The sequence below is a fragment of the Ovis canadensis genome, chromosome 9, assembly GCF_042477335.2.
Source record: "Ovis canadensis isolate MfBH-ARS-UI-01 breed Bighorn chromosome 9, ARS-UI_OviCan_v2, whole genome shotgun sequence".
Lineage (NCBI taxonomy): Eukaryota > Metazoa > Chordata > Mammalia > Artiodactyla > Bovidae > Ovis > Ovis canadensis.
This window is the reverse complement of record NC_091253.1, coordinates 66,869,444-66,882,083: the sequence shown is the minus strand read 5'-3', so window position 1 is coordinate 66,882,083 and position 12,640 is coordinate 66,869,444.

Below are 12,640 nucleotides of genomic sequence, written 5' to 3'. Positions count from 1 at the left end.
AAAAGGAGCTCTCTTTCACAATTCATGGGTTTCTCTGCAACTGATAAGCATGAAACATAGTTTCAAGGCTAACTGAATCTGTTCAAAAGTGAAATTAAATTTGAGCATAATAAATTCAGGTATCAAGACTTGTAATGGGGAAAAGACTGTCATTGTAAAATTTTCTAAATTATTGGAACTGAAATTAAGGCAAAAGCATACTAAATTTGATCCTCTGACAAAGATTTCTTCTAAATAAGTCTCTAAGCAATCTTATAAACAGCTTGAAGACTGGTGTACTTTATGAAAAATATTGAAAATAGGAGACTATTTTTTTTTTCTTTCTTTTAGCCGTGCTTCAGGGCAATTCAGGATCCTAGTTCCCTGACCAGGGATCGAACCTATGCACCCAGCATTGGGAGTGTGGAGTCTTAACCACTGGACCACCAGGGAAGTCCCAGGAGACTATTTTAATAAATTTGAATTGGGGAAGGTTAAAAAAAACAAAAATGATCTATTTGACCATGTTAAAAAATGATCTATACATTTACATTTTAAAATCTACAAAACAGGTAAGATAATAAATGTTTGAAAGTTTTTGTATGTTTATTGTAAAACAGAAACATACCTCTTTTCAGGGAGAGTTTTTTTTAATAGTTTGTTGGGCTTAATTCAAAAATTATACTTCATCAGGGTGGCAAACTGTAAGGATGCAGGCTAGCACTGCTCAAGGCCATTCATGGCTTTAAAGACTCACAAAACTAGATTTAAATTGATTCACGTGCTGTCAGCTAGCATGTAACAGGTTATTTACCTTTCTGACCCATAGTTTTTGTTGCTGTTGTTTTTAACTTTTTTTTTATATTGGAGTATGGCCAATTAACAATGTTGTGATGGTTTTAGGTGGACAGCAGAGGGACTTAGCCATACATATACATGTATCCATTCTCCCCTAAACTCCCCTCTCATCCTAGCTGCCATATCACATTGAGCAGAGTTCCCCATGCTATATAGTAGGTCCTTGTTGGTTATCATTTTAAATATAGCAGTGTGTGCATGTTCATCCCAAACCCCCTCACTATCCCTCCTCCCCTCCCCTCCCCTATGGCAACCATGCTTGTCAGTTTCTGTTTTGCAAATAAGTTCATTTGTATCAATTTTTTTTTAAGAGTTCAGAATATAAGCCATGTCATAGGATATTTCTCTTTCCCTGACTTCCTTCATTCAGGATGACAATTTCTAGGTCCAGCCATGTGGCTGCAAATGGCTTTATGTCATTCTTTTTAATAGCTGAGTAATATTCCATTGTATATATGCACCACACCTTTATCCATTCCTGTGTCAATGGACATTTAGGTTGCTCCCATGTTTTGGCTATTTTAAATAGTGCTGCAGTGAACATTGGGGTGCATGTATCCTTTCAAACAAGGGGGGCTTTTTTTTTTTTGAAGCTATATGCCCAGGAGTGGGATTGCAGGGTCATATGGTATTTCTATTTTTAGTTTTTTAAGGAATCTCCATATTGTTCTCTATAGTAGCTGGACCAATTTATTAATACAGTGCCACCAATAGTGTAGGAGGGTTTCCTTCTCTCCATACCTCTCCAGCATTTATTGAGGATATTTTTGATAGCCATTTTGACTGGTATGAGGTGATAATCTCATTATAGTTTTTTTCATTATAGTTTTGATTTGCATTTCTCTAATAATTAGTAATGTTGAATATCTTTTCATGCACCTCTTAGCCATCTGTGTGTTTTCTTTGGAGAAATGAGTGACCCATATTTTTTAAATCTGAAATGACATAAAGACCTACTACTCAAAGGTTTCTATGGTGATTAAATGAGATGTTTGTATTAGGTCCTGGAGAGAGTACATGGCAAACAAAACATTTCTAAATACGTGGTCACTACTAATAGGCAATATTTCTTTGTGGTAGTCAATTAAAAAACAAATTATAAAAAAGAAGCATATATAATGGAGTGTGGCTTCCACCGACAACACACACGTAAGATCTTCTTCACTATCAAGTCAGTTTTGTCTCAGTAAATCTATAAAGCAATGGGAAATTTTTACAAGGAAAGAGAATTTATAAAATATGTTAGTACATTCAGTGAACAGTTTCTGGAGAAAGTGAAATAGTTGTTATTCTAAAATAGAAATGAAGGTGTTCATTTTGCCTCAGAATTTTATGATTTTAGATTTTGGACAGAAGTGAAAGTCACTGATTTTGGACAGAAGTGAAAGTCATTCAGTCGTGTCCAACTCTTTGCTACCCCATGGACTATACAGTCCATGGAATTCTCCAGGCCAGAATATTGAAGCGGGTAGCCATTCCCTTCTCCAGGGGATCTTCCCTACCTGTGGATCAAACCCAGGTCTCCCGCATTACAGGCAGATTCTTTACCATCTGAGACACCAGTGAAGCCCTCTGGACAGAAACAGGAAGCTAAGTCAGAGGTATGGTGGTTTTGTTTTATTCCTTAGGGATCCTCAGTACTATCAAGAGAACACTTTCAAAGAAGGCTAGTATCTAACAAATAAATTTTGGTGTGACACTCACTGATATCCTTCATGGCAGGAAACAAAACCTGTGAAGGAAAGTACCTGCAGCCCAAAGCTGACGTGCCCCCTGTTTCTGTACAACTGGCAAACCGAGAGAAGGCAGAATGGCTTTACATTTCTAAATGGTTGAAAACTGTTTGGGGGAGGGGACATATAAAAATTATGTGAAATCAGATTGCAGTGTGCATAAATAAAATTTCAGTGGAACATAGCTATACTCATTAGTTTTAAGTATTGTCAATGTCTTCTTTCCCACTACTATGGCAGAGTTGAATAGTTGTGGTAGAGACCTTCTGTATGGCTCACAAAACCAAAAATATTTATGACCCTTTATAGAAAGTTTGCGACTACTGCACTTGAGATAAGCTTAACCAGAAAGCAATGTAGATGGATGATAGTTTAATATTTTTGAAGTGGAGAAGGTTTTTTTAAGCACACAATCAAAAACAATTCGGTTGTTAAAATGATGTAGACCCACATGTTTATTAACATAAAAAGATGTTTGTTGTTGTTTAGTCACAAAGTTGTGTCTGACTCTTTTGCAACCCCATGGACTTGCTCACAAGGCTTTTCTGTCCATAGGATTCTCCAGGCAAGAATATTGGAGTGGGTTGCCATTTCCTTCTCCAGGAGATCTTCCCGACCCAGGGTTCAAACCTGGGTCTGTCTCCTGCATTGGCAGGTGGATTCTTTACCACTGAGTCACTATATTGTTACAAAGGGAAGATTGTAAAACAGAACACATAATATGACCGCACGTTTAAATATATAGAAATAGATCAACCAATAGATTGATGGATTGATAAAGATTAGAAAAGGGTGATAGTCTACATATTTTGCCACCTGTAGGCATAAACATGGAACCACCAAAACACCATTTGTAAATTACTGATATGGTTATTTATCAGCATATATCACTAAAAACCTGGAGAAGGAAATGGCAACCCACTCCATTATTCTTGCCTGGTCAGTTTATAGCTCATGGTACTTGCCACTGATACATGTTTGTAAATTAACATTCAAAAGGATTTTTAATCTCTGTAGAATATTTTTCATGCAGTTAGTATGTCGTAGCATCAGGTAACTGCAGTGGCATGTTTGTTTAAAAAAAATTCAACTTTTAATGTTTAGATGCTTTAATACACAGTGACTTAGAAATATGAAGGGGAAGAAGTTTTTCAAAGAAACACACATAACTAAACCTTTCTCACCAAACCTTAACTGCTTCTAATCACTATTTAATATAACCCTGGTATCATCTCTAGTCTTAATTATGATGTTCCTTTCTGGTAATCTTAATCTTAGCATCACACAATTCTTAGGTCAGGTGTCCTGTCTCCACTTCATGTGGGCTACTAATCCTAAGAAAACTCTTTTGCATAATTCAATCAATGGCTTTGGTTGTCTTTTTTCTTTTTTTAGCAAGTCCTGGTCACCTAGGAATAAAGTGAAGTGAATACGCTCAGTTGTCTCCGACTCTTTGCGACCCCATGGACTGTAGCCCAACCAGGCTCCTCCATCCATGGAATTTTCTAGGCAAGAGTACTGGAGTGGGTTGCCACTTCCTTCTCCAGGGATCTTCCCAACCCAGGGATTGAACCCGGGTCTCCTGCATTGTGGGCAGACACTTTACTGTCTGAGCCACCAGGGAATAGAACAGTTTACAATTGGCTGCTTTATCCTCTCATTTAACAAAAGTAAAAGCCAGGAGAAGAGAGGTACGTGGAGCTCACCATACACTACACGCATAGAATTTTCCAACATCCTCATTAGCAGGAGGTTGGTTTTTTTAAACTCCAGATAACGTCCTAGTTAGTAGCCATAGTGCTTCCCTGGTGACTCAGACATAAGGAGTCTGCCTGCAATGCTGGAGACCCCAGTTCGATTCCTGGGTTGGAAAGATCCCCTGGAGGAGGAAATGGCAATCCACTCCAGTATTCTTGCTTGGAAAGTTCCATGGACAGGGGAGCCTGGTGGGCTACCCCTGGTTCCATGGGGTAGCAAAGAGCTGGACTCTGAGTGACTAACACTTTCACTTCATCCAAGTGTCAAATCAAACCCGGTCACTGTGATTTACTCTCTTTATCACTGCCTAGCAATGTATAATTTTACAAATAATTAGAGATGCATCAAAAATAGCTTTTAGGAAGAAACTTTATTCAAATAAAGAACATTTTTAAGACATATTCAAACATTCTTATGAACAAGGAGTTAATGGGTCCCATGATAATGGGTCACATGAAGGTCATTCCAGTACACTAATGTGTATGCTAAACAAATGTTATATAATTTCACTGACGGGATGTCCATCCATTTAAGGAAATCTAGATTTTGATACCAGTTAACAACAGAAAATGATGTTATTTTTGTGTATTAAAAATTATAAATTACTTGCTACTGACTCTATATATGTACTGCATTGGAAAAATTGGTTGCAACTGACAGGTAATTTCATAGCAAGTTCCTAAATATAATCTTGGATCTCTTTTGACGTGTCTTCAGCAGAAACTACGAGTCATTTTAAAAGTCTTGGACCTAAAAGGAAAAAGTTAAATTGCACCTAGCTTTCTCTGGTAAGAATGGGCACAGCACAGAACTACTGGTTACCTCCTGGCAAGAACAACTGAAAAATCAGCTGGGGGTTGGGCGAGGATGTTCCTTTTATAAATGTTTGGGCATTCACCCAATCCTGTGCCTCTGACATTCCTGGGCAGGGCATGCTGGTAGTAGAAATAGTGAAAGTTAATTCAAACCACTGAATTCTCCACTTTACAATATGGAAACTGGCAGACTTACCTCAATCGTTAAGTTCTCCACCCTCTCCCTCACCACCTCCACCTCACATCTAAAACATTAGGTTAAGAATATAAATTGCTTTAGGTCTTTGTTCCCACAGGCAGGCAAAGAGGAACTTAAAAAACCTTAACTATCCTGATTTGAGGGTTATATAGTGTTTATAACTAACTTATGAATTTATACAAGTTACAAACAGCCTCTATTAGAAGTTGGCAAGAATGAGGATGGTACCATTACAGATTTTTGTTCATCAAATAGTTTCATCTAGGATCAAAGATAATTTGGTGTTTTTCTATAACCAATACCTTAAAGTAGGGTAAGAAGATGGGTCTCCTCTTGAAGGCCAACACCAACGGGTTAGGAGTCACTGCCCATAGTACCTTGTGGAGGATTCTAAGGCTGTGTTGGTGATCAGTAAGAAACACTGTTTTCAGCTATTAGCTCTGTCTGCCTCAGGTGTGGGAGCACAGGGTAGGAGCATACTTACCTAGTACTTGCCACTCTTGATTTAAACTGTTAACTGGCACACCCAGATTTGAGTCAGAGTCTGTCACTTAGTAGCTGTGGTTCCTTGGGAATGTTATTTGATACCCTTAAATCTCAGTTTCCTCTTTTGTAAAATAGGAATAGCAAAAATGCGTAACCTTACAGGGTTGTTTTAAGGATTAATAGATTAACGTTAGAAAATACTTGGAGTCTGACACATAACAAACCTCTATAAACAAAAGCTACTATTACTATCATTACTTACTAATAATATGAATTATTCATGAATGTTTTTAAATTAAGTTGCTGGTTTAAAGTTGTTTTTTTAATTACTGGGCCCTGGAAACATAGCAGGATAAAGTGAAGCTGTTTTAGAGGTTTGGCAGAAGGCCCAAGGGTCCTACCTACTCTAACCCCACTCCCAGGAAGGCATCTTCAAAGACTCTTAGGATCCCAGAGCATAGCTTGAAAATCCCTGAAGAAGGTTATTTAGAAGTGAAAACAATGGTCCTCTTTTGAGATTTGTTTTGCATTTGTTAGCCAGTTAGGCTGAAATAAGAAAGGTCATAGTCAGGGCAAAATAGCCAAATTTAAGGCAGAGAGAAATTCACTAAGAAAAAACTGTTCCTGGAGGTGAAGTACTCAGAATCAAGCAGTAAATTTACATGATTTCCATTAGAATAAAAATTTTTTTAAGTTGGTATTATTTTGGCAAAAAAAAAAAAAAAAAGGATTCAAATTCACGGTGAATTTGAATAGTTTTGTATTTATATTTAAAACATGGCTAGATTTACTTAAAAGAATTTAGCTAGAGAAAAATAACTCCTAAGAGTCAGACGAAGATCAGATGATGGTAAGCAAGGGCTTAAAGCAGGAACTGGAAAAAGTGAGTGGAGACTGTGGAGTAAAAATGCAAACAGGGAAAAGAAATGTACAAACAAAGTGCTCCCTTTTAAAATTCACATTGTAAATAAGTTAAATAGATATATAGAAAATGAATACTGTTACTAGCAATTATAAAGTGTTATTTTCTCTTCAAGGATGGATTTTAAAATAGAAATGCTTTGGTGTGTTTGAATAGCTTATGCTAATTAATCACTGTAGAATACAGCAGCATATATGATAATTTAGATCACTGTTTACCAAAGAAAGAACAAAGGGTCTCTAATAGAGCTAAAGAAACAGACATGAACCAAATGATGATAATTATCTAATATACCTAGTAGACTGGATTCATTAAAAGAAAACACTCTTTAGTTTCCAAAGTTACCTGCTCAAACAAGTGAAGTTCCTATGAAATCCTATAGTTTACTCTGAAACCTTTTTACATCATGTCTACAGATCATGAAAACTTTTGTTAAGGAATACTCTTTTCAATACATTTTGCTTCGTAAGACTTATATAAAAGTCCCTTTTCTAACGTCCATGAGACAGACACATAAATGACTTATACCTTTACTTTTCAGAAGCTTTGGAAAAGCTTTCAACTCTAGAACTAAACTATAAAAGGTCTTAAATATATACCATATTCTGATTATTAATCCTACAATGAAAATACTTTGAATATACTTAAATTATTATGATGGGACTCAATTTCAAGTGCTTACAATTTTCTTTAACAGCATAAGTTTTGCTTTCTGTGTGGTGTGTGTTAAGTCGCTCAGTAGTGTCCAACTCTGTGACCCCACAGACTATACCCTGTCAGGCTCCTCTGTCCATGGGGATTCTCTAGGCAAGAATACTGGAGTGGGTTACCATGCCCTCCTCCAGGGGTATCTTCCCAGCCCAGGGATTAAACCCAGCTCTCCCCGACTGGAGGCAGATTCCTTACCATCTGAGCTACTAGGGGAGCCCAACAGTCTCTAAGAAAATACACCATACCAGATTTTGCCTTTGCAGTTGCCTCACTATTCATCTCCAACAATTAATTATACTAATATACTAATAAAGGTGGAAATATAAGATGGTTGATGACTTATCCTGATGGCTCAGTGGTAAAGAATCTTCTGCCAATGCAGAAGACATGGGTTCAATCCCAGATCCAGGAAGATACCACATGCCACAGTACAACTAAACCAGTGTGCCACAACTATTGAGCCTGTGGCTCTAGAGCCTGGGAGCTGCAACTCTTGAAGCCCTCACTCCCCACAATCTGTGCTCCCAGAAGAGAAGCCACCACAGTGCAACAAAGATTAGCTCCTCTTTGCCGAAGCTAGAGAAAGTACATGTGCAGCAATGAAGACCCAGCACAGCCAAAAATGAATAAATGAATGAATGAATAAAAATATTAAAAAGATTCTATTTAAAAAGCAGGAGATTAATGGCAATATGGTATGTTGGAAACTTTCTCAAATCTGATTTTTCAAGTCTCTTCACTTTCATTATATGCAGAAAATGGACTTTTACAGTGGCCAACTATACAATGCAAATTTATTCATTTTTGCCTGCAAATTACATTGCATCATTTAAGCTTAGTTTTCAAAAAAACTAAAAAACCCCTGCCATTCTGAGGTCTAGATTAGAGTTACGATACTATAAAGAAACTGCTCACATTAAAAGTTTATAACAAACTGTCAGTGAGATGTCAGTGAGAAATGCTTAAAAGGTGAAAACATGCCCCTTTCTTTCTCATATCCACAAATGATGAAAAATTGCAATGAAATTCATTACCTACACAGGCAAAATGTCCTCAGATCCTCAGCTCATATTCCTGTATTTTGTGCTGAAACAAAGATACAGCAGTAACTTTCAAACAGCATGCAGTAAACCTTACAAAATGCATTCTGGATAACTATTTTTATGGATATTCCCAACTCATGTATTTTTAGAGTTCACACACTGAGAAGAAAGATTATGCCAATGAGCATTCAATAATTTTGGGATTTGAACTGGCTACCTAATAAAGACAATATTCCCAGTCTTCCATCTTGGTGACAAAAATGCACCAGGACTGTACTTGGTAACTTCAAACTAAGTATAAAAATAACAAATTAGCCATAATTGTAAATCTATCCTGCTGCTTAGGGAGAGGGATGGCTTGGGCCTGAAGGACCTGAAGTTTTATAATTTAATAAAAATAGTTCTCACTGCTTTTAGAATATGATCTGAAATGCAATTAAAGGAAAAAATTACTCTTATCTCCCTTGTAATACATTTTCTAAAGGGAGTTCAATCATTAAATTTATACAATAAAATTGTATTGCATTAAGAAATCAATTAATTATGAATTCTTAAAAGCCTAGGATTAAGTAACATTTAAATTTTTATATCAAGCTGCAAACAATCTTATCTTGGAGAAGCAAGTTTAATCTTAAGTGTTATATACCAGTGCCAGCAAATTAATATTCTACTTTACAAGAAATATTTCTGGGTACTTTATGTAGTCTTTTTTTGGACATCGGTTTTTCATACTAAGTATTTGATTCTTAGCTCTAAAAATGAAGAATGAAACATTAAACTGGAAAAGAATGAACAGTATGGATTTTTGCCTTTATACTTACAGGACAGAAAACATACTGTTTTCTAGGAGAAAAAACTTAAGGCCCTAAGTAGTCCTAAAATATAATGTACTTTCTTTTCAGTTTCCACAGTTACATGGGGCATTATGTGGATTTCACGTGGCACTGGAAGAGGGAATAAGCAAAGTTCAACTCAACTCAGTTTAGAGAACAGAAGGATCGCAACCTAACACAGATGCTCTGAGCTTGAGATGAACACTGATGGCATCAGTTCAAGCAGAGACTGGATAACAAATGTATGTTTTTCTCAGGTCCCTTCAGTCTGAACGTTTTATTAGTCTGCATAGTTAAGAGATACATACATATTGATATGACATGATCAAGTCAGCTAGACATCATCTCATCAAATTGTGTTTACATGGCCAGCATACATTGAATAGCTTCAAAAAAATCAAGGCTGTAATTTTTCTAAAAGTAACTTTGCTATGATCATGATGAGACTCCATACACCCAAAATGTAAATCTAAAGACCCTCACGGTCATCCACGAGAAACTGAAGAACAGTGATCCAAATTAGAATGTGATTGAAAATCTTCTGTGGATCAAACAATGCAGTGTCATTTCAACAAATAGTTGTAAACTGTGGACAGAGGTCAACCAAGGTTTAAGTCACTGTGATCATTTGTAATTAAGAACACCATGGGCAGAGGAGCATGGCAGGCTCCAGTCCATGGGGCTTTTGCAAAGAGTTGAACACGCTTGAGCAATTGAGCACACACACACACACTCACCGGCCCCCATGGGAAAGAACACTGAGAGAGCCCTGCAAAGAAAAGAATATTGATGCATGCAGGGTCAAGTAAGAGAACAGGTGTGTGAAGGAAATTAGTCACTAACAGTGTGAAATGATGCAGAGGTGGGGCTCTGGCAACTTCATTAGTGGCCTTTAAGAAAGTAGTTTTAAATACTGAATTTGCATTCTAGGGTGCAGTGGGTTGAGGAGTGAATGGGATGCCCAGATAAGAACGCCTGCTGTCATCTCAAATGACTATGTTCTTCTCAGAGTTCCATCACTTTCTAGATATATTTGACACACTTGATGGGACAGTACCACATTAACAGAGCAACAAAACTTTTTCCAAATCTCTTAAAATCGGACCATCTGTTGTGATTAATTTTAACCTTGGGGAAAGACTCTTGGAACTACTTTAGACCAATGCTGAAAATGTGTTTGAAGAGAAATTTTGACTAATAATTGTGCTCAGTTATTTTGTTCATTTGCCATGTACTTGAGTAGACTCAAGTCTACTACAAGAGACTGAGCAACGCAAAGAGAAGTGTCCTCAATGGGGCTCGTAACGGGGAATTAAATGTATGTGAAACAATGACACAGGCTTCTGGTTCAGTATGAGTCTTTAGTTTGGGAAATTTTCTTTAGCTTTATAGAATGTTTTTCAGGTCACATATCTGGGGTCAGTTACTCACAAGCTTAGTATTTTCAAACTGTGTCCAAGATGACTCACAAGTCTAATTGACTTAAGTACACCTTTTTAAAGCGTAGACTCCTAGCTTACATTCTAAAGGCTATGGAAACTCAATGTCGTATATATATAAAAGAATCTTATAACATAGGGTAAAGGTAGAATTAAATGGCAATAAAAGTCTAATTTAGAAGTGTACATACTTTTATCAGCAAGTTAAAATCTCCTCTTCTTAAAGCTCTGAATATATTTCTGAATTTGACATATTCTCTCTTATTTGGGCTTCCCTGGTGGCTCAGCTGGTAATGAATCCACCTGCAATGTGGGAGACCTGGTTTCAATCCCTGGGTTGGGAAGATCCCCTGGAGAACGGGATGGCTATCTACACCAGTATTCTGGCATGGAGAATTTCATGGACTTGACTGTACAGTTCATAGCGTTGCAAAGAGCTGGGCACAACTGAGCAACTTTCACTTTTCTCTCATTTAGCAACTAGGGAATGGAGGGGACACTCTGTATACTGGGATATATTCATTGGATTTCCTGTTAAAATCTTTTTGCTTCATCACAGCCAAGGTGGTATCTAAAACCGTGCCATAGGAGTACTTCACTGGCAGTCCAGTGGTTAAGACTCCGTCTTGCAATGCAAGGAGGGTGGGGGTTCAGTGCTTAGTTGAGGAGTTAAGATCCCACATGTTTAGTGGCCCAAAAAAACTGTGAAAACATAAGCAATATTTTAACAAATTTAATCAAGACTTTAAAAATAGTCCACATTGTGACTTTCCTGGTGGCCTAGTGGGTTTAAGAATCCATCTGCCAATGCAGGGAATGCGGATTAGATCCCGGGTCTGGGAAGATTCCAGCTACCAAGCTTCTGTACTCTAGGGCCATGAGCCACAACTACTGAGCCTGTGTGCCCAACTAATGAGGCTAGTGAGCCTAGACCCTGTGCTCTGTAATGAGAAGCCACCACAAGGAGAAGCCATGCAGTGCAATGAAGAGAGCCCCTGCTTGCTGCAACCACAGAAAGCCTGCGCAAAGCAACAAAGACCCAATACAGCCAAAAACAAATAAATAGAAAATAAAACACAGTAAACGAAAAAAAAATTTTAAGGTTTACATCAAAAAAACCTGTAAAATAAAATGGTGCCATCGAAGTGTTATATCCTGTTTGTTACCCCAGATTTGTAATCCTAGAAAGGACATAATTTATTGATGTTAAGAAGGCACATCCTTCCTCAGTATATATACTGATGGATTTACTGTTTGGCCCTATACAGAAAAGATTTGCTGATTCCTATTAAAGATTATCAGAATCCAGACTGAAAAGCAAACTGTAAAATATACAACACACATAGATATGGAATATGAATTAGATGATAGGAATCTTGAATGAGGTGAGATTAATTTTAGTGATGCATCAAGATGCCAGACTTCCCTGGTGGCTCAGATGGTAAAGCATCTCCCTACAATGCGGGAGACCCAGATTCGATCCCTGGGTTGGGAAGATCCATTGGAGAAGGAAATGGCAAGCCACTCCAGTACTCTTGCCTGGAAAATCCCATGGATGGAGGAGCCTGGCAGGCTATACTCCACAGGGTTGCAGAGTCAGGCACGACTGAGCGACTTCATTTAAATATGCCATTAAAAAAAAAAAGTACATCAAAATTAAGTAGAAATCTTAAGCTATTTAAGAATAACTTGGGGTGGGGGCATGGAAGAATATAGAAGCTTGTGATTTCACCCTTTGAGGAGAGGTGATGTTCTTTCCCTATTCAAAAAATGTGGAATGAACATCAGCCCCAAGTTCCTGCAATCGAGTGAACAACTTTTATTGGATAAGAGAGCTCTAGGTAGAGTCATTTCATCATCTAGT